The 25,559-nt window shown below is 43.6% G+C and overlaps 1 protein-coding gene across 2 annotated transcripts in view; it reads left to right on the top strand.

Annotated features, from left to right (window-relative positions):
- Nucleotides 1-19,780: 19,780 nt before the first annotated feature.
- Nucleotides 19,781-25,559, top strand: part of IP6K2 (inositol hexakisphosphate kinase 2) — a 28,380-nt gene continuing 22,601 nt past the window's right edge. Inside the window, exon 1 of one of the 2 annotated variants that reach the window (XM_053294724.1) lies at nucleotides 19,781-19,898. The gene's annotated coding sequence lies outside the window, so the exon portion shown is untranslated. The remainder of the gene's footprint in view (nucleotides 19,899-25,559) is intronic. The other variant, XM_053294725.1, reaches the window with a different exon arrangement.

Below are 25,559 nucleotides of genomic sequence, written 5' to 3'. Positions count from 1 at the left end.
CCCTGGAATGAATCTGCTGCGAAGCAGATTTGCTCTTCAGATACCCCTAGGCATAGAGCCATGTGTCAAAAACCTCCAGGGAACCCTTTGTATGCTGGCTTGAGTTCCACAGAAGAAAAGTGGGATATAAATGAGAGATGTGAGTTTGGGGCGGTGTACAAATATATTAAATAAATAAATTGCAATAAATGAAATGAAATAGTGCACAGCTGATAAGCAGTATTTATATGGAAAACATCTGGGAATTGGTGTTGGGTTTCAAAAGGGACCTATAATATCAAATTGCACTGCTTTTAAAATATAGGCAAGTGTGAATGGAATTTGACACTAGATTCTAGATTCTAATTCTAGAATCTGCTGAGATCCTAACTACCACTCAGTGTGTGTGTGTCTGCTCTTAAGGGACTAACAGGAAGCAGGGCCAGCAATTTGGCCGCTACAGCACAGGCCTATGGTAGTGGGGTGGGACCCAGGGAGCAAGGCAGGACGCAGGCAGGATTCAGGGAGCTGGGTTACAGCTTTTAAGGGGAGCTGTTAAACCAGTAGCAGTCAAGCTGGATCAGAGAGCTTTTGGAGGCTGTAGAGAACACACACTGCCTAGAGAAATTCTACTCTTGAGGAGGCCTCTGAGTTCGTTTTCCCTTCCTCTTGAGGAGACCCATTTTGAGGAAAGCCCCGAGTGGCCAACCATGTACTTTGTCTCCATAATTGGAGCAGCGGGCTCTGGTGGCTCTGGCACTGGTGATTCTGGGGGGTTGCTGTCAGAAGTGGAACCCTCTGCTGAGGCCAGCTCCCTCTCATCCTTGGAGTCCTCCTCCTCCAGGTCGTTGTCTGGGCAAGTCCTGACAGTGTGCTTCAAGTAAACATGCACAAAGAGTGATAGCCTGAAGTGTGGGTGCTCTTGTGCAAGAATGCTTTGGGGGGCTCTCCTCATGCTCCAGAAGCACCAGAGCCTCACCCCCTCCCTCACTGTCATGCTCCTCAGTATGTGCAGGCCAGCACTAGCAACAGGCTAGGCACAATCTAGGGTGGAGGAGTAGTGCAAGCTTCAGACCAGAAGGCTTCCCCCTCCAAGTAGAGAGTGGAGCCCAGGGGTGGCCTGAACACAGAGCAACCTGTCCCTTGGGGACATATTTCCACTGTAACGGAGTGCTTCCAGAGTGTGAGAGTGCACTGACAACTGTGTAAGAGCATGGCACTTCAGAAATGCAGGCACTAGTATGGGGATAGCATTGTGTGTGCACTGTTGTTACAAGCACACACGCAGTGTTAGTCAGGATGCCAGCTAGTGACAGGTTGATGTGTATGTGTGTGTGTACAGGCACATGGAGTCAGTTCATCTCTATGGCTCCCTTACTTCTCTCTCTATTGTTTGCTCTATTTGTACAGCTCAGAAGCATGTCATGAGCATGCTACAGGGAACTTTCCCCCTAACTTTCTGTTCAATATGTGGTTGGTCCAGGGCCAGCATCATCAGAAGGTCCCTTTGCTGACCTGTACACCATCTCTGTGCCCATAGCCTTCATGCAGAGGTGGAGAGACTCTCTCAGGCCCATCCAGGTAAGAGGGGGTATGGAGGGCAGATTGCTGTGAGGCCCTGCAACCTGGAGAAGGCCCAGTTTTGCTTTGTTTTCCCTTTCCCTTTTGGTTTGTTGTGATTTAGCAATAGCAATAGCACTGGCAATAGCACTTACATTTATATACCGCTCTATAGCCGAGCTCTCTAAGCGGTTTACAATGATTTAGCATATTGCCCCCAACATTCTGGGTACTCATTTTACCGACCTCGGAAGGATGGAAGGCTGAGTCAACCTTGAGCCCCTGGTCAGGATCGAACTTGTAACCTTCTGGTTACGGGGCGGCAGTTTTACCACTGTGCCACCAGGGGCTCTTTTTAATGTGTTATGTACTTTTATTATTTGTTATGTACTTTTATTTGATGTTTTAATGCTGTGTTGTGAGCCACACAGAGAACAATATGTTATGGGGCAGCTAACAAATACAGTTTATTAATTGTTATTGTTGTTGTTGTTGTTATTACTACATCAGACCGTCTTTGTGCAGCGTCACACATTTTAACCATGAGTGTGTGAGCAATCACGTTGTTGCAGTGTGGTTGAAAAATACATGATCATTTTTCTGAAAAAGGTTTGTAACGATGGAGAGTGTAAGCCAAGCACTGATTTATCCTGAGTAGGTGGATCTTTCAGTGCAAATGAATTTTAAGCAAGGAGTCAGAACGGTGTCAAAATATGACAAATCAGACCTACCTAAACAAGGGCTCTAGCCATTATTGGCATCGCATCACTCTACTAAGAACATAAGAACAGCCCTGGATCAGGCCCAAGGCCCATCTAGTCCAGCATCCTGTTTCACACAGTGGCCCACCAGATGCTGCTGGAAGCCATAGGCAGGAGTTGAGGGCGTGCCCTCTCTCCTGCCATTACTCCCCTGCAACTGTGTCCTTCCATTCTGGGAATTACCAAGTGCGACTCTCTTGTGCTCTGGGATATTATCACTTAGCAATGCAAAATACAAGGGAGATAATGAACAATAATAATAATCCCTTAAGCGCCTTTCATTGAGAAACAACATGTGCTTTAGTAGAAACATGAATGAACTAAGCTTCTTGAATCCCTGTGACGAAGGAGAGGCACAGCACGAGCCCTTCTTCTCCATCTGCTGAGGCTGCTGCGTGTGAGAACATGTGTGTGTGCCAGCTGCCTTGCCCAGGCCTTGTTGACATGACACAGTTTCTCACATGGCCTTCACTGCGGTGCATTGTGGGTTTCCAGTTTAACCTTGGCCACAGGGCAATGAAGATGCTGAGCTGGTGATCATCATAATGTCATGAATGGCCCAGATTTAGGGATGCCTGCTGACAGAGCAGAGGAAAGCAGTCTCCAGGCATTTCTAAAACTCTCTCTCCAATTTTGCTAAACTGACTTAATTAAATAAGGACAATGGCTGCACATGCTATTTCCCCATTGCAAGCCATGGGCCCTGATCAAGAAATTCAAGTCCTGCTTGAATTTTACACACAAGGATTACTCTTTAGCACTTGCTTCTACCGGCCAACTTTGTATCTTTCAGATAGTTTTAAGAGTGTTTGTTCAGGGGTCAGCAGCTGGAACGCCATGAGATTCCGTGCTCTCTTTCTCATAGCACACCAGAGCCAGCTCATGGTGACTACATGTGACATGCTCATCGCTCTGAGAGGCTTTATCTTAACTTAAGTCAGTTGGAAACCTTCAAGGAGACAGAATGGACAGATGATAGATGACGGGAAACAACCGATGGATTCCCTGTAAGAAATAATCATCGTCCAATAGAAAAACAATAATGAGACACCACTGCTGACACTTACCGAAGATTGTTTGCACTTATAGGACACTTGAAAAAGACACATTGAAACAGCGTAAAATACCAGATAGCTATTGTGGTCTCATAGTTTTTGATATTATTGTTTAATAGTGTGTACATAAGTATTGTTATAAATGTGTGGTTATTACATCTTATTTATATTTCCAGATCACTATATACAAATTATTGATCTACTTTCAATATAATTTATATTCATATATTTAGTTGTTTTGGGTTTATATTATCAGGATCTGTTGTTTTGTTTTTATGTACTTTTTCAGATCCTTCATGTTGTTGTTCTGTGGTGAGGGATTTGCCGGTGGGAGCTTCCCACCCAGGGCAAATAGCCACCAGGGGCTAATTGGGACTGTGTGAGAGAAAGCGTTAAAGCCACTAATTCCATACAGATTTGATATCTACTGCCAGTGTTTTGGTTGTTAAATGCCTATGCACCTTTAATCAACAGAGCATAGAAAATATTTTCCTTCGCTGCTGGCTCTATTGTGCCCTCTCATAAGAATATAGGAAGCTGCCATATATTGAGTCAGACCATTGGTCCATCTAGCTCAGTATTTTCTACTACACAGTCTGGCAGTGGCTTCTCCAAGGTTGCATGCAGAAGTCTCTCCCAGCCCTATTTGGGAGGTGATATTTACCTATAACCCTACTCTAGCCCTTCCCTCTCAACTTTAGATCCCACTCCTGACACTTTAAAATTTGTTTCACCTCCCTCTTGATACAGGTGCTGCTCATGGTGAGTATTCACTGCCAGATGCAGTAGAACAGAAGATGGTAAATTGGAATCAAAGAGCAGTGTTGCTGGAGAGAAAAGTGTGTGCCCACACAGGTTCTCAGTGGGTTTTCTGAGAAATGGGTTTTCTTCTCTCCTTGCTGCATAATGGCTCTGTTACACTGTCACACAGGCTGCATCCACAGTCTCTAGTTTAGTGAGGTATGTTTGTGTTGTTTTATGGCCTGTTCTGTGAGGGAGGCTGCTATGGTAGCCATTGTTTTGTTCTTTCGTCACATGGGGAATCCACCTACAATGTAAGAATCCACCCACCTTCGCACTGAAATTGGGACTAACATATGGTTCTGCTTTATACTATTGGTTCGCGTAGCCAGTACTGTGCACTGTGATTGGCAGTGACTTCCCTAAGTCTTAGGCAGAAGTTTTTCCCTGCCCCTGCAGTCTGAGTTCCTTTTAATTGGAGATACCAAGGACAGAATCTGAGACATTTGGCAAACATCACATGAGTTCTGCCAATGAGCTCTGTCCCCTTCTTGGCCCACTGGGTATATTCCAAGGTCCATTGTTTTCTTTGGTGTATTTTTCTTACTTTAAACAGAATATAGGGTGGTGAAGAGAGACACAGAACATTCAAAGCAGTTCAAATGAATATAGTCTGGAAAAGCAGTGCAGGATTATGTAAGCGGCTGTAAGAGGATTACAGCAACTGGTGAGGAATTCTAAACATTCCCAGACTTGCAGCCTTTCCTCGGGCCTGCCTGAAGTGACGCTACGCCTCCCTGGCTCTCCTAAACTAGGAAATGGTATCTGTTACACTGCATAAACTGTCACCCGAGCTGTCCAAACATGAGGAATGGGGCCATCAGTTAGCAACTGACTGGATTTCTAGGCATGCAGACAGGACATTTGCTGAGAACATGCCGCTGGCATTCTACAGTGACCCCTGGCAAAGATGACAAGAAGCGGAAATTATGATAGCAACGTTTCCCTTCTCCTCTGGTGCAAGCTGGCCTTGTGGTAGCAAGCATGACTTGTCCCCTTAGCTAAGCAGTGTCTACCCTGGTTGCATATGAATGGGAGACTTGATGTGTGAGCACTGCAAGATATTCCTCTTAGGGGATGGAGCCACTCTGGGAAGAGCAGAAGGTTCCAAGTTCCCACCCTGGCATCTCCAAGATAGGGCTAAGAGAGATTCCTGCCTGCAACCTTGGAGAAGTAGCTGCCAGTCTGGGTAGACAATACTGAGCTAGATGGACCAATGGTTTGACTCAGTATATGGCAGCTTCCTATGTAAGACAGTAAACAACATGTTCATAGAATGACACTAGGCAGCCCACCTCTTCAGCACTGGACTCTCATGTCCTCTTGTGCCTGGTAATGGCCTAGAAGGTCATCACTGGCCAGAAAATTATTTCACTGTAAATCTGTTATATGATTCGTTGTCTATGATTCTGCAAACCAGGATTTTTTAAAAAATATTTTGCACTGAGGGTGTTTTATGTTCCTCTTTCAGGAAGCCATGGCCGTCTTTCTTTGGTCCCAACACAGGTTACCTAGATAAAACGCTTTTTAATCATTTGTGCTGCACTGCCAAGCATATATGATTGACAGCCTGACAGGGGCGTAACGAGGCTGGAGTGGGCCCAGAGACAAAATTTTAAAATGGGCCCCTCACTGATACACACACACTCACTTCACATTTGACTTGCCTTTGGGGCCCCCCTCGAGGCGTGGGGGCCCCCAGGCAGCCGCCTCCCCTTGCCTAATGGTAGTTACGCCCCTGCAGCCTGATGAGCCTACCACAAGACTTCAGTCACCAACCTGTTCGTCCCAACCTCGTGTTTTCAACCTATGCCGAAGCTTCCCTGTTATAACTTTGTCTCAAGTACTATAAATCAAAGTGCTCTCAGTTGCCATCAGCATGAACTGCAGTTCTCTAAAGGCTGCAATGAGAGGTCTGGTGCCTGTGGATTTGCAGATATGATGCATCATATCTTCAGAAGCATCATATCAGAGTACAAACTCTGAAGATATTTCTTAGCACTCCACTCCAAGGAACTCGGTGCTCTCAAGTGTGACTAATGTAAGCCTTGCACTTATTAAAGGATAAGTAATTACTTCTCACTTTCTCTTTCTCTCCCACCCATGTTTCCTCTGTTTTTGGACTGTTGAGTACAATAATGACTGAAATTTTTAAGTAGGTTATAGATAGTGCTGCAACTCAAACCGTGGCTGAAGGAAGAAAGATCTGAGTGCTAAAGTCATGAGAAGTACCTTAATAGCCCACTTGCTGGAGAAATGGTAATTGCTTATTCTGGAATGGAGAAAGCTGTGTTTGGAAACCAACCAACCAAGTGGGCTCCTTTGTCTTCTTGTGTAGCAATGTGGTATATTAGAAATTTGTTTCTGAGTGGAGGAGATGATGCCTTCTCCTTTGGTGACCTCCCCATCACAACACCCAGAACACCAGGGCCATGTCTCAGCATGGTTCTGTGATTTACAAAGCTTCATATCATAAAGCAGGAGGACCCAGGACAGGTCAAAATTCTTGCTTAGCCATGAATCTCATTGGGCAGGTTAGACACTCTCTCTTGCCTAAAAAACTTCATATGATTGTTGTGGTGATAAAATAGGATAACTCATATATACATTGCCTTAAGCTCCTTCAGCGATAGGTGGGATGCATTGCAAATATAATTATAAATATTAGAAACATCAATGGTAAATAGTTTTGTTTTCATTTTTTCTTTTCTTTACAAACTTAAGAAAACTTCCAGTATTATTTTCTTAAGGCACAAATAGTGCAGAGTTATTTGCAGATGCATAATTTTCAGGCCTAAATGCATGCTTATAAAAAATCTGAAAGTTAACCAGTAACCTTCCTTAGATGTGGGATTTGGCCCTTGCCTGCCTACAAGAAGACATTTGCCTGTTTCTTAAGAAATATGTGTGAATCAATATCTTAAAGTGACATTGAAGCAATTCCCTCTCAGGTCTGATTATTACAAAGAAAATAATAAGGGGCAACAGATCAATGCACTGTCTTGCCCAATGTCAGGAAACAAAGGCAACTGTCTTTTAAAAAAACAAATAATTTCGGATTTCCATTCTCTCATCTGTGCTACCATTGACTGTTCCCCTGTTTGCTGTTACTCTGAGTGATTTATCAAGCTTTTCTTTCTTAAAAACAACAACAACCCAACCCATTTCAGTTGGCACATCTCAATATTTGTAGCAAATGACTATTTGCCAGTCAGAGTGATCTGTCCAGTTATATAAGACAAGCCATGCTGCACTAAGAATAGAACACAGAAGAAAGCCTGAAGCAGGAAGAGCTGCAGAGAAGAAAGAGATCAAACAGATGAAATGCACAAGAAATGTCATCCTTCATTATCAGTGAGCGTTTCCCTTCTGTCCTCTTGGTATTTCCCTAAGCATTTTGCCAGTTCCCTGAAGGGTCTATGTTCATAAGTATCATTTGGCATCCTTCATTCCTAGGGCATGTCCGGCCATATGTCACATTTGTGAAGAAGGCCCCAGTCATTTTAGTCTTTGTAACTGCTCTCGTCCGGGTGGAGGAGAAGCAGCGGCCGAGGAGAAGCAGCCGCCGCGAAGCCAGGCGGAGGGAAGAGGCGGCGGGGGAAGCTGGCCGAGCTGCCGAAGCCGGGCGGGGGGAAGAGGCGGGGGGGAAGCCGGGTGAGGCGGCCGCGGCCGAGGCCTGGTGGCGCCGCCGAAGCCGGGCGGGGGGGAAGAGGATCCCCCCACCCGAAACCACTGCGGAGGACCCCCCACCCAAACCAGAACCACCGTGGAGGCCCCCCACCCACCCAAAACCACCGCAGGAGGCGGAAGGCCCGGGCGGGAGGAGGCGGCGTGGGAGGGCGGAGAAGGCAACTAGCGCCCGTTTTTTTAACGGGCTGAAAAATACTAGTAACCTATAAAGCCCTAAAGAGTTTAGGCCCACGGTACTTAAGAGAGCGTCTTCTTCTGCATGATCCCCATCGTCTACTACGTACATCAGGGGAGGCTCATCTGTGGCTACCTTCATGTGGTTTGGTGGCCACCTAGGGACGGGCCTTCTCTGTTGTCGCCCCGAGACTTTGGAACGTGCTTCCCGTGGGAATAAAAGTCTCCCCATCCCTAGTGGCTTTTAAAAAGTGTCTAAAGACTTATCTTTTTACCCAGGCCTTTTAGCTTTTTAACTTTTGATTGTTTATTATTTGTTTTAAACTGCTTTTAGTATTTGTTGTGAACCACGCTGAGACCTTGAGTTAGGGCAGTATAAAAATGTGTTAAACAAACAAACAAACAAATAAGTGAAATGACACACGTGCATACCATCAAACTGGACACTGGCTCAGCCATCAGTCTTGCCCCTCCACCATGCTTCATGTAGGTTGTATATCTTTTTTTAAAAAATGTTTTTTCATGACACACAAGAAGCAGCCAATCAGTGCTTACAGCCATCTTTGGCTGCTAACTTGCAGAACTAATTCCACCCCTACCCCCTCACCCTGACCTCAGTTCAAGAGAGGAGCCTTAGTTTGGACTGCATGCAGTGAGGGCGCTTCCAAATGGACTCCTTTTTTTTTTTAAAGTTATGCCTATCTTCATCCTAATTATAAAAGCATCCTAGATTTGTTTTTGTTGTTTTGTTGTGCTCTGATCTCCCTAGCTTTATTAATCTTCATTAATCTGCTGGTTGATCTGTAAGTGGTTTCTTTTTTAGTTTGTATATGATTGATGAATTAATCTATAGTGATTATATTTAAGGTGAACACTTTGCATTTAACTGTATTTTCTTTTCTTTTCTTTTTAATAACTTTTTATTCAATTTTTCCACAACATAAGACAGAGAGAGAGAGAGAGAGAGAGAGAAAGAAAGTGGCGGGGGAGGGAAAAAAGAGGCTTACATCTCATCATTAGAACAAGTATCAATTACAATACCCAAATCTTGCCTATAACTTAATGATTCTCCCCCCATTAAATCATACAAAAGTAAGCTCTAGGGCAGGCATCCCCAAACTGCAGCCCTCCAGATGTTGCTGAACTATAACTCCCAGCATCCCTAGACACAGTTTTTTGTGGCTGGGTATGCTGGAAGTTGTAGTTCAGCAACATCTGGAGGGCCGCAGTTTGGGGAATGCCTGCTCTAGGGCATTTTAAAAACATTTTTGTTACCACTCAAAAGCCTGATTCAACTCCATTTTATAATATGTTTTAAGGTAAATAAGAAGAGGGTCCCACTCCCTTTTAAATGCTTCAAATTTCTTTCTTAATAATGCCGTTAACTTTGCCATTTCTGCCAGCAATACCACTTTAAATATCCAATCTTCTTTAGTCAGACGATCAATATCTTTCCATTTGTATGCAAATGTCAATCTTGCTGCTGCTGTTAAATGCATTAAAAGGATCCAATATTTCCTAAGCAGTGAGCTGTTATTGATACCTAGTAATGTTGTTTCTGGACTCTTAGGGAAAGTCATTTTAAACACTTTCTTAAGCTCATTGTCTATCAAATCCCAATAACCTTTAGACTTATTGCAAGTCCACCATAAATGTATATATGAACCCTCCTCTTTTTTACACATTAAAGCCAACTTCTTAGGAGTTAGATGCCATCTATACATCATTTTAAGATTATTTTCCTTTAAATTAGAACAGGCAGTATATTTCATGTCTTCTATCTATAGTTTTTCCCCATTTCTCCAATTCTATATTGTAGCCAAAATCCTGAGCCCATTTAATCACTGAAGTTTTTACTACCTCCATTCTTGTATCTTCAAATAATAACAGATCATACATCCTAAAGACTAGTTTATCTTCTTTGTCACACAACTGTTGTTCAGATTCTGACTTTGATTGATTAAAACCCTTTTTACAATCTTGCTTGAATAAGGTGTTAATCTGATAATCTGAATATCATCATTTAACTGTATTTTCTAAACTGCTGCAAGATCATATTAGTTAGCAGGGTATTATGTTTTAGAAATAAAGACATTAAACTGTACAGATGTTCAGAAGAGAAATTGTGGAGACCTTTGTCTAGTTTTTGTATTTCAGAAGAATCTGACAATACACACACACACACCCCTATGTGCCAAAATAAAACATCGTCCTAAATTATTTTTTAAAAGGTTTTGTAAATTGTGGACGATGCAAGTCATTTCATGGTACTCGAGAAAGACATGCTGTTCTGGCAGCTCCAGGTCTTAACACTCACATCAGTTTTGGAGGATGAATACAACTGAAGGAAGCCCGGGCGGGTGTACGGCTGGGGGAGTCAGTCATGGGACTTGCCTCTGCCTCCTCCAAGGCAGTGGGCCCCCAGACTACTGTCTCCTCTTGCCCTATTATAGTTACGCCCTTGCAGCTGACACAAGAAAAGCTACAAAATGCATACTTTAGTATGGATTGAGATTACATTTAGGACTACACTTTAAAAAGAGTAGCTCTGCTAGTCCTTTCCTTAAAGAAAACAGTAAATATGAACAAAAGAAATGTTGTTAAGCAAATTTTAGGGATGGGGAGTAACAAATTTTAGGGATGGGGAGTAACAAAGCACAAACAGAAGTTACTTTCCAATCTGGCCTGAGTGAGAGCTGATGTTTCAGATATACAAAATTCCATAGCTTATTATCAGTTGCTGAACCAGCCAATCTTTGTGAAACTGATATCATAAGGAGTGTGCATTTCAGGCCTCCAAGCTTTTCTGGGTTGTAATTTGCAAAAACACACACCTCTTAAACTGCACATTATAGATTAATTAGGGTTTTGTTGGATATGATCAGCCCAATTAAAATGAGATTAGAGCCAGGTAATGACCCTCCATTAATTACAGCCCTAGGCAAGAAGCACAAATTCATTACTTGCGATTCCTTGATTCCTTCGTTGGCTCCTTGGGAATGTTAGGTATCCAGCCTACTATCCCTGAAGCATTAGGGGAATCCCACAGCAAAACTTCAGCTCCAGTAAACAAAGCCCTGACTCAAGCACTTTTCACAGCTTGTTCTTGCCTGGCTGGGACCCGGCTCTGCCAAATAACCCTTAATAAGCCTTAATAAGCCTCAAGCCCAGGGCTTGGTGTGGAACTACGATTTGTCCAGCCAAGTCTTTTAAACACTCACTTTTTTGAGTGGCTTTGTTTTCATTATTATTTGATGAGCCCTCCCAAAAGCTGTAAAGAGATGACATAGTGCATTTCTGCTGCACTCAGTCGTAAAGTATCTTTTCCAGCATATCACTCTTAATAGCATCTTGCACAAATGCAATTCTTTAATCATGATCTGTTAACACTTTCATCACCCTAATCAATGGTTTTGTTTGTTTTTGTAAAACATCAATTCAAATTCCCTGTATGGACCACAGCCCTAAGGCTATTATGCTGCATAATAGCCATAATTTATGCACACTAAGGGCCCATATTATTGCAGGCTATCAAGTGACTGAGTAGGAATCAGCAGCAGAGCAAGTGCATTTATTTTTTAGAATTGAAGTTTGTGGTCTTTTTATCATAAATATGTTATACAGAAGAGAAGCGGGGCGAAGAGTACAAAAGATACTGAAGAATCTCATAAAAATATCATGAGTTTAAAGAAAACAGTGGATATGGACAAATGTTGTCTTGATATAAAAACTGCAAACATAGACCATCTCTGTATACATCTGTTTTGTTGAACCCACCCCATCACAAACTCACCAGAACAATAAAACCAGTACAATAAAATACCAAAGAAGCCACATACAAAAACTGAAGTTTGTGTTAGGAGAGGAGAGCTGGTCTTGTGGCAGCAAGCATGACTTGTCCCCTTAGCTAAGCAGGGTCCACCGTGGTTGCATATGAATGGGAGACTAGAAGTGTGAGCACTGTAAGATATTCCCCTCAGGGGATGGCACCGCTCTGGGAAGAGCAGACAGTCCCAAGTTCCCTCCTTGACATCTCCAAGATAGGGCTGAGAGAGATTCCTGCCTGCAACCTTGGAGAAGCCGCTGCCAGTCTGTGAAGACAATACTGAGCTATATAGACCAACAGTCTGACTCAGTACATGACAGCTTCCTATGTGTTCAGTTTCATTAAATATATGAAAGTGCCTTCTACTGAGTCAGACCATTGGTCCATCTGTCTCAATATGCTGACAACTAGCACCAGCTCTCCAGAATTTCAGAAGGAGGGCTTTCTCTTCTCATGCCTCTCTGGGGATTCCAGGGATTGGATGTGAACCTTCTGCAAACAAAGCATGTGCTTCATCAATGAGCTACAGACCATCTTCTATCTTCCTGGTTACAAAAACAGTTGTCAAAAAGCAAAAGCAATCCAAAATTAATAGCAGGTTGGATGTGCAAGCTGTACTGCCAGATTCATTACTAATAACTAATGTTTTGGTGCCTTTCACTTTTCAGTCAAATGGAGCCTTCTACAAGCACACCTCCTTACAGTCCCACAATCATACCTGCTGAAACTCTTCCTTCTACACCACTATTAAAAACACAGGGCAGGAGCCTTTAAATGAACAAAACTATATATGCCTTGGAAGCCCAAGTTCAAAAACACATCAGTGGCTGATATCCAGAGCAATGAACTGCTGGTGAAGTGAACAGATTTGTGTAAGTGCAAGAGATTGGTTTAATTGTGCCCCAAAATGGAGAATTGCACTATCATGCTATAAGCAGTCTTGCACAAATGCCCCCATTAAAACAAAATTGATGTGCTATAGTTGCACAACTGTCGTGCAACTGCAAGCAAGCTTATGGTAGTGCAACACTCGTCTGAAGTACAAGCTATAGACTGTGCAACTAGCTAACACAACAGGTTTGTGTTAGTGCAACATCTTCCACAAGTGGTTTGTTGCTCTGGATGTCAGCCAGTATGCCTAGTGTTTGGCAGTGGCATTTGTGTTGAACTTTTTTGGTGTTCTCAATACTTCAGAGTTTATGATCCTAACAGAAGGCCTTTAAAACAGATCAGCATTATTATCCTTATATTGCAGATTGCTGTGTGGGGGTGGGGTGGTGAGGCTGAGAGGAAGTAACTTCCCAAAGGCCGCCAGGTGAGTCCATGGCAGAAACAAGATTCTAACAGAAGGCTTCCTGATTTGTAGCTCGGCCTTAGAGCCACTACACTACGCCTGCTTTAAGCAGGTGAGATTATGCATCCTCATATGCATGTAGGAGGCATGTGCTCATACAGTGTGACACGATGACATGCTATTCTGCTCATATCAACACATTTCTATTGGAAGGAAAACCACAGATGCAAAATCTTGCTCCCTGTTCCTTCCAATTCTTTGATAAGAGCTGATTTGCCTCACATATGCTAACAAGCCCCACTGAGGATAAAGGACTCAAACTAAGACATTGAGAGAGTAGCAAGTATATCAGTCTACACTTCAGCTCTCACATGAAATCTGGAATTGTTAAGTAATGACAGATCCAAGGATTCTTGGAGAAAGAGGGCAACTATTTGGAAAGGAAACATGAGCTGCATATCAGCCAAGGGCAGAAGGGTGAATGCTGAAAGCTAAGGGATTCAGACTGAGAGGTGAGCCATAACATCACACCTGGTGCACAGGTTCTGATCTCATCCTCTTATTACAGTCTTCAAATACAGCAATAGTAAACTGATCATCAGTAAGCATGGTAGGTCAAGGCATCTAAATGACCTGTGTGCACTGGAACTGAATCCTGCCTTGCTAATTAAGAAGTGCAGGAAAAAACCACTGAGGTCTGAAGAAATCTGATATGACTGTAATAATGTGATAATTATCGTAAGCCATATGGGAGTGCTAGATAATCGCACATCATCAAAAGGCTGCTCCTCAGTACTCACCTTCCATTAATTGTTAAATACAAACAGAATGAGCACTTTAGGGCAATTACATAATTTATAGGGTTTTTTTTGAAGAGAGCATTATGTACCTTGACTATGGACTTAGCCAGATGATCACTGAATGCATGCCTGGACTGCATTTTAGTGTTTGCACAATAATCCCAGAACTCTGGATTCAAAGATAAAACTGTGATATCTACTTCATAAGAGCCAGCGTGGTGTAGTGGCTAGAGTGCTGGACTAGGACCGTGGAGATCTGAGTTCAAATCCCCATTCAGACATGATACTAGCAGGGTGACTCTGGGCTAGTCACTTCTCTCTCAGCCTAACCTACTTCACAGGGTTGTTGTGAGGAGAAACCTAAGTATGTAGTACTTAGGGCTGCTTGAAGGAAGAGCGGGATATAAAATGTATAAATAGATAGATAGATAGATAAATAAATAAAGGATTGTTGGGGAGAAGAAGGAGATAGATTTGCTGACAGCGATACTGTGACTTATCCATGTCACCACTCTAGTACACATGTACCAGACTAATTACTAGGGATGTGCACAGACCAATCATAGCAGTTTGGTTTGAATTTGGTCCAAATCCAAATAGTGCTCCCCGCATTCAGTCATTTGGGTCAAATTCAGGGAGCACCAGACCCTGAATAACTACTTTTAAATGTGCCCGCCCCACCGCTCTTTAAAAGACAGGATTCCCCTTTTCTTATAAAGGGGAATTCTCACCAGATTCCCCCTTTCAAGCATAGCCCTTCGAACTGGTTTGATCCAGTCTGCCGCAGACTGGTCTGTTTGGTTCGATCATGGACCAGCCTGCCTCTCCTGGAGGCTGGCCTGATTCATAACCGAACCGGTGAACAGGCCCAGTTCATGGTGGACCAGTTTGTGACCAAATGGTTCATGCACACCTCTTCTGATTACTAGGTAATCTTTTGTAAGATATAATCTAATATCTTCTTATGAAAGGATCATAAAGTGTTCTATCAAGGTTTTTATACGTTTTCCCTTTTGGGGTCAAATAAAAAGGTTAGGTGCAGGGCAGGAGGTTAAAGAAAAAACCTCATGCCCAATGCAGATGCACTGTCATGGGGGAAGCAGATGCTCAGTATTCAGTCCATGCAGTATCCCCCACAACATAAGAATGTCTTGAGGGAAGCTGTCTGAATCCTGCACGTACACACACACACACACACACACACACACACACACACACACTGACTTCAAACAAGCAAATCTTACTGAATGCTATTAACCAGCATCACCAGTAGCAGCTCAAGGCTTCTGTGATCCTGGCAGAGTGCCCCATTGTATGCACCCTTCTTTAAGAGAAGGGGCCGAAGGGCACCTTGCCACCTTGCCGGTACTGCAATTATCTGCTGCCTGAGGTGACCACCTCACCTCACCTCCCAGAAGGGCTGCCTCTAAGCATCACAAACTAGCAGCCTCACAAATGAACTATGTTAATCCTTCACATAATACAAGCTGTGCAAAAGACTGAGAGAACAAATAGATCTTACAATATTTTGGAATGGCAGTGGATTGGAGGGTGACAGATGGAAGGATGAGGGTGGCGGCTGTGAATGCCAATCTTTTGCTGGAAATAATCTGATCTGCAGACAGATTCATCTGAAGACTTTGCGAATTAGACTCAAGTTTGTCTGGCAATCGCAAACAGAATGGATGCAGTTTCATACTTCGGTGGATAAAGGCTATGGACCAAATAAATATATGCAACGATCTCAAAACTATGCAGTCCTGCAAGTAGTTTCCGGACTGTCATCTTAACTATCTTTTTAACAGGATGCTAAAAATGTACATGGTTTTTAGAAGCCTGACAAAATGAAAAGCTCATTTACATTTCTTAATAATGTCCTTTTTACTGATTCGTAACAACGATAAACATCCTGATCCTCGGGGAGTATTATACCAGCCCATCCCTATGCTTACTTGATGCCAAAAATACTTCTAAATGGTACCTATCCAATCATGTTGAAGGAAGAGATTCTATAACTTCTACCTAATAAGGTATTCCACTACTGAACTATCTTTACTTTTTATCTTTTTCAGATGTTAAACCTGTAAATGAAGCCTATTCATTTTTTGACCAACTTTTTGCAGAGAGGCAAAAATGTCCTCCTTCTTTTGAAAATCTCTTTAAATATTTGAAATTCTTCTCTCTCTCCTTTTAATTTTTTGCCCTGCCCCAGAGAAAACATATACCATTCCTTCAATCAATTCCCATCCTTGCAGCTTTTTTAAAACATCATTTGAAATCTGCTTGAACTGTAGTTTCCCGAACTAAGCATTGTACTGTATTGCAAATGTGGTCTTTGCCATTGCTGGGTGGAAAGGTAATCTTGCACTTTGAGCTTGGATGTTTCTATTAACACAATCTAAAATATACCTCAGAATCAATTAATTTAATCATTGATTCATGCTGTTCTCTCTGCATGCTCAGAAAGGTATGAGTATTGCTCTTGAAATACAGAATTATTTCTTACATGCATTATAAAGGAAAAAATGCCTTAGTCACTTTAACCCTTCTGACCCTTAAGATGTTTAATATTAGCACAAAATGCTAGTAATTTCAGCTTGAGCAGTACTGTGATTCCATGTCTATGATTAATTGGGTGGCATAGCTCCGCTACATTAATTGTCCAAGATCCTGTGTGTTGGCAAACACAGCAGTAATGATCTTTGCAGCTGTGGTTCTTCTTTCAAAGATGACAGCTCTATTATAGATGGCTTGTTTATACAGCTTCAGGAAGGATGTCATACTTGCAGCTTCATTGCACATCTCGACCAGTGCACTGCTTACAACAGGAGAGCATGAATTCAGCTAAAAAGATTGAGGAGAAAAGATGTGCACAAGAAGAATCTTAAGTTCACAGAGCATTACATGGAATGCCACAACAACACCAAAAATAACAAAAAGTAGTAGTTCTAAGCAGAACTAATGGAACAAACTTTCTAGTTATTTTAATATGGTGGCTCTCCTGCTCTCATGTGCTGTGGATTTGGTTTGCATTCAGCTGTCAGCACATGAGTTGAAAAGGAATGTGTTGTCTATACTTTGAGTGGCTGCATCTTGAAACAATGTGATGGACCAGCAAGCAAGCAAGCAAGCAAACAAACAAACAAACAACACAACAACACCCCACTGGGGTCCTCTAGGATCCCTTTTCATGTGCTATGAATTTGGTTTGTATTGGACTGTAAATACAAAGTCATTAGCAGGGGTCACACACATGGACATATACACAGACATGTTATCTCATAAGCCTTCTCTTCAGAAGATAGAAGAAAAAGAAGAAAAATTTGCAGATGCAAAATACATTAATTTTATTCTGGTGATCTTAAAAACTCTTAAATAAGAATGATTATATACATGGTGAGTAGTGGGTTGGTGACCATATTATCGTATTTGGAATAGTGCACATAAAGAGGATATATTTACCTGACAAAGAGTACAAGAGCCAGTGCTGAATACAAGAACATCAGAAGTGTGATGCTCAGTCAGGTTCATCTAGCTCAATATCTTATCTATCAGTTATCTCATGAAAGTTCTTAACAAGTAGGACATTCATCTTTTCTAAAAAGGCTTGATTTGCGGATGAATCTATGCATGTCATATGCAAGTCAAATGTAATGGAAAAGTAATTATTAATGCATTGAATTAAATGACAAATATATTTTTGATACATAAGAATATGAATATGACTAATATTTATATACCACTTTTCAACAAAAGTTCCAAAGCAGTTTACATATTTATATATATATAAATGAATAAAATGGCTGCCTGCCCCTAGAATGCAACACAATCATCCTGAGATTGCACTATCACCCTGGATTTTAGCTACTCACCTTTTAGCTACTCACTTGAAGGGGTTTGGGGCAACCTGAAGTGATGGGGCAGAGGAACCCACCATTTAAGTCAGCAGTAGCCATCTGAGGGCACAAGGGCTGCGTGATTTGGCCCTATCCCAGTTTTCTGAAGCACCACCCTATCTCACCTGAAAGAATTGCTGGATCTGCAAGAGAAGAACCTCAGGGGGCTTCTCTCACAGTGCTCTCCCTGCCCATCTACCTCTCCTCAGACTTTTTTGCTAGCAGAGCAATGAGAGAAACCCCCAGAGAAGGCCTTGGAAGGGGAGCTCAATGGAATCAAGAGTGATGGTGGCAGTGGTTGGAGTCTGGACTGAGAGCAGCATTGGTCATGGAAAAGACATTGTGGCTCTCAGGATTCTTCAGCTGGCTGGCACCCCTCTTGGTAATAAATGAGAGGAGAACCCAGCTTCTGGGAGAGGAGTACTATTTTTTCACCTGGGAGGCTGGACCCTCCCTAGTGAATGTGCCTGGAAGAGCAGGGAGAACAGCAGGCATGACAGGAAGAGTCAGGGGCCCGAGCAGCTTGGCTAGGGAGGATGATGCTCTTCCCAGGATGGCCATCCCTGCTTTACTTTACCCATTATCCCTTTCAAATACTCCACTATGCTCACAACCATAGCAGCTAAACGGGAAGAAACACATATATTTCAGGACCACATAATCATATGATATCATTGAATCATGATATGATGATCATGATATTTATCTCCCTGAGCAGAGGCGCTCTTACCCCTGGACTTCGAGGCCAAAGCCCAGGGCCTCCACACCCTCTGGAGGCCCCCAAAGCCTCTTTAGTCTGTCCTGGGTGGTGTGGTTGCTGTGCCGTGCTGCTGGCCCATGCAGCACTGGGTGTCTGAGTGTGATTGATCAGCTCTGGGTGATTAAGAGACGGGGGGGGGGGGGAGAAATATGTGGGATGGGAATATGTTGAGTTGTGTTGAAATGTTTTTGTTAATGCATATTTGCATAAATATACCTGTTTTAAATTCTTGTGAGTTGTTGCTGTTTGTGCCCTCAAAACCCCATGTTAAAAATACTTCACGTGTCACAGTGTGTGTGTTGTGTGTGTAGGGGAATGATGCTGAACTTGGGGGGAGGGGGCGGGCACCTCCAAAGGCCTTTAGGTCCAGGCTTCAACATTTACTTAGGTGTGTGCACCTCTGCCCCTGAGCGGGGCATAAATATTGGGTGGACAAAACAGGGTGTATCAGGTGGGCAGTGTTTGAAGTACAGGCCACTTACTTTAACCACAATGTCTCCTAGTCTATCAGCAAACTCTTTCTTTAAATAGTATCTGTCAAATCACAAATGAAGAACCTGTTTTGCCCCACACTGCAGGCAATCCCATGGAAGCGCCACTCAACTCAGAGGACCTTACTCCTGGATAAAGACTTTCAGGTCGGTGCTGCTGAAGTACAATAAAGGTAGGATTCCTAACCGGAAACCAAACAGATTTGGGGCAATGGTTGTCCCTACATGCTCTCCTTGACCTTCCAGGCACATGGCTTACACTGCACGGCTGAGCCCCAATAAATAAACGATCAACCATATCGCGCCTTAAGCAGCCGCCCCCCCCCCCCCCACCCCCAGGAGAGTTCACGAGCCGCCCCTGCGAGAAGATTGTTGTTGTATTATCGGGATTATTGTTGTTATATCTGGAATGCCTGGTACTGGCAGGTCTCACACGCCCTACAGCGTTACTGGGGCCTTCTCTAATCTTAAAGGGAAAATGCAGAACCCTCTTTTCGTTCTTATCGGTGCGTGCATCTTCACGGGCTCCGTTTCCCATCCCATCCCCCGCCTTCCCTTGTCCCCATCTTCCACCAGCCCCAGCAGCATCACGCGGCACACGATGCCTAGCCGCCCGCCTTGGCTCCCCTAGCAACAGAGTCCGGCTCCCTTATCGTCCAATCAGCGGAGGCTTGCTCCGTCAGAGCCAATGGAGATGCATGGGGCGGAGCTTACCCGCGGCGAGCGGGGGAAGGGCCGCCCCACTCCGTGTCGCCATTTTACCCTCTGAGAAACAAAAGAGCCGAGGCTGTAGCTGGTGTGGAGCTGATTGGTAGGTAACGGCATCCCGCTTTATTCTCCCCCCCCCTCCCGGGTGCCCCGCGGTTAGGTATCAGGACCGGGTCCCGTCTCCCTCGACCTCGTCAGGCGCCTTTTGGTCCCACGATAGCTACGCCCGCCCGCTGGCTGATGAAGTCGAGTTTCCCTTCCGCGTCGGCTGGGAGAGCCGGCAGCTGCCACCATCTTTCCCTCCCCTCTCAACGGCGGGCGGCGGCGGCTTCAGTTGCCGGCCTGCCATCCTCCTGGCCTCTGCCGCTTCACCTGGTTGGGCGGAGGCGGCACTCCGTCCTCCATCCCTCTGCGGCCGCCGAAGCTGCCCTCCTCTCACTGGTGGGCTCCCCTCCTAATCCCGCCGGGGGGGGGTTCTCGGGGCGCCCTTCCCTGCGTGCGTGGAGCTGGGATGAGGAAAGGCTACGCTGGCGGGCGCCTCCGCCGCCTCTCTCTGCTTGGCCTCCGCCTTCTGCCTCTGCTCTTTTTGCATCGCCTTCGTGATGAACTCCCCATCATCCCGTGGGGAGATAGCCTTGCGGCTGCTTGGATGAGCATCGTCCCCCCCCCCTCCTCTCGGTGGCCTTTGCCTGACGGCCCATATATGGCCGCTCTTCTCCCTACCCGACCCCCAAGGCCAAAGGGGAGCGAGGGTGCTTTGGGCAGGGGCATTCTTAGGAGGTTTTTCCTTCTCGTAATAAGGAAGACTCCACTAGTGTTAGAAAAGCTGGTGGGTGTGTAGGCCCGGGACGTCATAAAATGGTGAGGTAATCAGAACTCCTGGGTGTGTATGCGTGACGTGTCTGCTTAAAGCTCTTATTGTGATGGGAAGTGCATGACTCATTGTTACTCTGCAATTTTGAAATAGCACTCAGTGGTGGACTTAACAGATGCAATCCTCCCCCCCCCCAAAAAAAAGATATTTAGATGAGATTTTCATCACGTTCTGAAACATTTTAAATCTTAGTTTGTAGTAACTTGCTCCTGATTGAACTGAACTTCTGACTCTTTCCTAGGTAGTATGCTACATGGCAAAGAACCTTTAGTGCCTTGAAAAAAATAGCAGCAATCTGTCCTACTATTGTAGGTGTTCTCACCCGGATTGCTTGTGCAGCAGAAGTTTATAATTCTTACATGTTTCTGATGGCTTTTTGTATCCCCAATGTTTGGATTTTTTAGGCCATCCTATTCTAGAGATTTGTTGTGGATAGCATGTCATTAAATGACCAAATTACTCTCAGTGTGAATATGTGTTTCCCCCATATAATCCCAGAAGACTCTATCCAAAAAAGGTTTACAGATCTCCCCAAAAATGCTCTGGAGAACACACAGTGAAAAGAGATCTCCATGGAATAGGCATTGAGAACACCATTCTATATAGCATTGATATTACAGCTTAGTGTGAAGATTATATTGTTTACAGGACTAGGATCTTGATGCTTAATTACAACACACCTGCTACTTTTTGAGAATGTGTACTCAAAACAATATACAGATAACAATGGTAAGATACACAATAATAAACAGATACACACTGGCTACTAAAAGAGAACAGCAATTGTGTTTAAAAGCATCAGAAGACAAACAGTTAAGTGATCTGATGGAAGACTTCAGGAAACTATTGAAGATGCTGGAGCACTGGTCCAGCAACTCTCTGATAATCTTCCTAACACTACAGATTCAGGAAAGATGCCTTCTGAATCAATAAGAAAATGTCAACCTTCTCATTGTATTAAGATAATTTACAAGCAGATGTTTCATCACTGCAGCCTGGTAGTTGAGGAGTACACCAGCGTTCCCTAAAACAGAAATTCTCAGATGTTGACTAGAACTTTCGTAAACTCCAGCCAAAGGCCATTGCAGCTTGGGATGTTGGGAGTTGTAGTCAACAACATTTGGGGGTCTCTGTTACAGGAAACACTGATACGAGGATTTCATGTTGCTATGAATGGGGAAGGTTGATCCATTAAAGGCCATCTCTATTCTTTCTTTCTTGCACCAGACCATAGGACCTGCCTACCTGTCTGGATTCAACTGAATTGTGTGTTTTACCCTCATATGGTACCTCCTTGAATGAGGCGTAGTCTAACAGAAGCTGGACATAACTGTTGTTTGGCATTTCATTTGATTAGTTACAGTAGATGCCATTGCCGCCTCAGTTGAGCTGGAGTATTTAGATTGCTTACACCACCACATCAACTACAAAACAGCAATTGCTTATTTTGCACTGTTGGGTCAGTTCAAACGGTACAGCATACATTTGCTCATGTGAGCTTTCCCTTCTATATTTGAGTGTGGACTTGAATGACCCGCTGCAGTTGAGCCAGAAGTTTGTGGGTTGCTGTGCCAATTTTGGTAATATAAAATATGACTCCAAGGTTGCCACAGTCAAGTTGGTATATAGAATTAATGTACTTAAGTAGTACATTAAGTACTACTAGTACTTAAAGTTTTAAGAAGCATATTCAGTTGTTGGCCAGTAGTGATGGTTGAACCATCCCCAGCTTGCCTTGTTACTTATCTTAATTTTTCTGAGCTTTCTAGAAAAAATGTGGGTTTTTAAAAAGTAAGAATTGTCCCCCAAATATCGGCACAGTAGAAATCCCCCTCTCACTCAGTTCTTCCCTCTAAGCAATCTTGCATCCCTTTTGCAAAGGTATGTGAACTGTTGCCAGAGCAAATGAGTGACGTGGAGTCTTAGTAGGTCATCTTGTAGGATACAGGTCAGTTTTCTCTGCCACCAGTAGCCCCTCCCTTGAAAGGGTAAGTTCCCAGTTGCTTGGGAACAGAGGAAGGAGAATAGCAGGTTGGTGGCTTAGTAGTAATAGCAAGCCAGCTTATATAAGCAGGGCCTATAATAAGTTAAGTTGTGAGTTCAGCTTGTAATAGGCTTGAGTGACCAAACCATTACATGAACCACCACCATCCCACCTTTGCATCACTAGGGACTAATAAGCTAGAGGTCTCTAGAGGCAAAGTGGTAATTTTAACTGGAAGGGACAAGGAAAGTAATAATTCAAGGAGTGGCTGATTCAGTGGAATCCATTTGAGGTGGTATCAATGGCAAAAAAGTATTGTCTGTCCCCATTATTTCTGCATATTGCCATTTGGCCCAATTATTTGAGTTGCAAAAGGGCTAGTTCTTTAGCTTGCCTTTCACATAAGCTGATGCACTGCTATTGATTGTTAAAGGAAAGGAAAGATTATGCCTTTGAGTCAGTGTTGACTCCTGGCAACCACAGAGCCATGTGGTTTTCTTGGTAGAATACAGGAGGTGTTTACCATTGCCTTCTCTTGTGCAGTATGAGATGATGCCTTTCTGCACCGTCTTATATCGCTGCTGCCTGATAGAGGAGTTTCCCATATTCTGGGAAACATACCAGCGGGGATTTTAACTAACAGCCTCCTGCTCTCTAGGCAGGTTGCTTCCCAGTTTGCAAATGAAATTGCTCGTGTCTGTCTTGATGTGGAGCCACGTTTGAAATGGGACCTCTACTAGAGGTCACTTTAGCGCTCTCTTGATCTGTTTATTTGGAATTATTCCAGTTTAGTTTGAGGATGTAAACAGTTTCATACAGCCACCTGTCTGCTGGATATTTGCCATTCTCGGCTAATAACATAATGCTGGGAGAAACCAGCTCCAGTTGTAAATGTTATGATGCCTTGGTTTGTGTAGGGAGGTTTCTATCACTCTTGGAGGAGGAGTTGATGTTAATGACTGACATGCTGCACAAGGGCACATCAGACCACTAACAATGCATGCATGTGAATTCTGCCCTTGTTACACAGGGGTAGGCTATTGGAAATAATGGGTTTACTCTTGTGAAGTCATGTGCGGTTGCATGACTTACGTGCATGCAGCATTACTGGGCTGACATACCCGTTGCCATGTCTCTTGCAAAGTTATGTTAGACCTAGAGAAGCTAAGAAACGATTGGATCCAGAAGTGGGGCTCTATCTTATCATAGATAAGCCCTTAACCACTGTGAAACATTAGCCTTCCTGTTGTTCTTCCCTGCTCCCTCCTGGCAGTGAGAGTGGGGAGCTGGAAGTCATCAGTGAGGAAGACAAAGATGAGCTTGAGCAGCAACCTGATGAGGCTGAAGTGGTGGTGCAGGCACTCTCACTACCACTGCCTCCAATCTGTCACCTGAGAGGGCCCTTGTCTTCTGCCTTGTGGACCTCCCCAGGCAAAGTCATGTGGTGTTTTTCTCAAAGACGTAACAGATGTAAGATATAGCTGTATTCTTGCAACTCACTTTCAGTTATGAAAATATTTGATATGTAAATCAATAGCAAGCTACTACTGTGCTAAAAGCAGCCATTAGAACTTACCAGGAAATGAGTTAAAAAAAACAAAAACAAAACCCAGGCCTTAAAAACAAAGCTGAGACATACTGTAGGCAGGCAGGCTCAAGAATAAGGGTATGGGAAATGGCTGGCAGGGGAGGGAGGTTGGTTTGGTTGGCAGAAGATGGGGGGAAGGCTGAGCCCTTTTACATGGCAGTTGAGCTCAGGCTTACATTTCAGAGGGCTTCTGGGCTTGCCTCATAGATGTGAAGATTTTCAAATTGGAAAACTTATATTTGAATTTTGCTCCCTTCACTATTGATTTGCAATTTGTGTATATTTTGTGTCACCGGTTCCTTCTGGTATTTAGTGAGTTAATTAAAGCATGCTTACTTGCACGCTTCAGCCGACAAGGCTCCCAGAATGGCTTACATACAGCTTTTTAAAAACAGCAAATCATTTTAAAGCAATAAAAAGTGTTTATTTGTGCCTTTATGCTCCTTATCAGATGGCAGTTGGGGTTCTGCTGGCCCCTGTGAGGGGGTGGTGGGTTTCAGTGCAAGCTGTGGCAGGTGTAGATGGTGACACTTTGAGAATAAGTTGTGCCCTAGAACTCTTAACCAAAGTCCTTTCGTATGAAAATTCCCTCATTACATATTGTAATGATGCTTTAAACTTGAGACTTTTGTAGCCTTGTTTTAGGGAGTTCATTGTCTCTGTATAATTGTCATGCTGAATAATAGACTATATAACCTTAATGAAATACTCAACTTTGCTTTTAACCCTACTACTGTGATGTGGCTTAAGAAAGAAAAAGTGCAATCTAGCAAAATACTATCAAAATACTATCAAATCCCATTGGTCTGAAAGAGACAATAAAGTGCATTCTTTGTTGCACTGAAAATGGTGGGTTTGAAAGTGCATAATTTTGGATGGATTTTATCCATTATTGCTGCTTGTTGCCTTTAAGAATCTGACTTTCTTTTTCTAGTCTTAATGGTGACAGTGAACAGCAGTAGCTTCGGTTTATTAATCAGATTCTAAACTCACTCACTTTCAGCCATAGGTAGTGGACGCCTAATGTCTGCCATCCCCTGTGCCCTGCAAGAGCATTTCCATCTTGTTGGTGGTTGGTTGCTTGTGCCGTCGAGTCGGTGTCGACTCCTGGAGACCACAGAGCCATGTCATTTTCTTGGTAGAATACAGGAGGTGTTTACCATTGCCATCTCCGTATGAGATGATACCTTTCAGCACCTTCCTATATCGCTGCTGCCCGATATAGGAGTTTCCCATATTCTGGGATACGTACCAGCAGGGATTTGAGCCAACAGTCTCCTGCTCTCTAGGCAGGTTACTTCCCCAGTGTGCCAAGTTA

This window comes from Hemicordylus capensis, chromosome 2 (assembly GCF_027244095.1).
Source record: "Hemicordylus capensis ecotype Gifberg chromosome 2, rHemCap1.1.pri, whole genome shotgun sequence".
NCBI classification, from domain to species: Eukaryota; Metazoa; Chordata; class Lepidosauria; order Squamata; family Cordylidae; genus Hemicordylus; species Hemicordylus capensis.
This window is presented reverse-complemented; position numbering and strand designations above follow the sequence as displayed.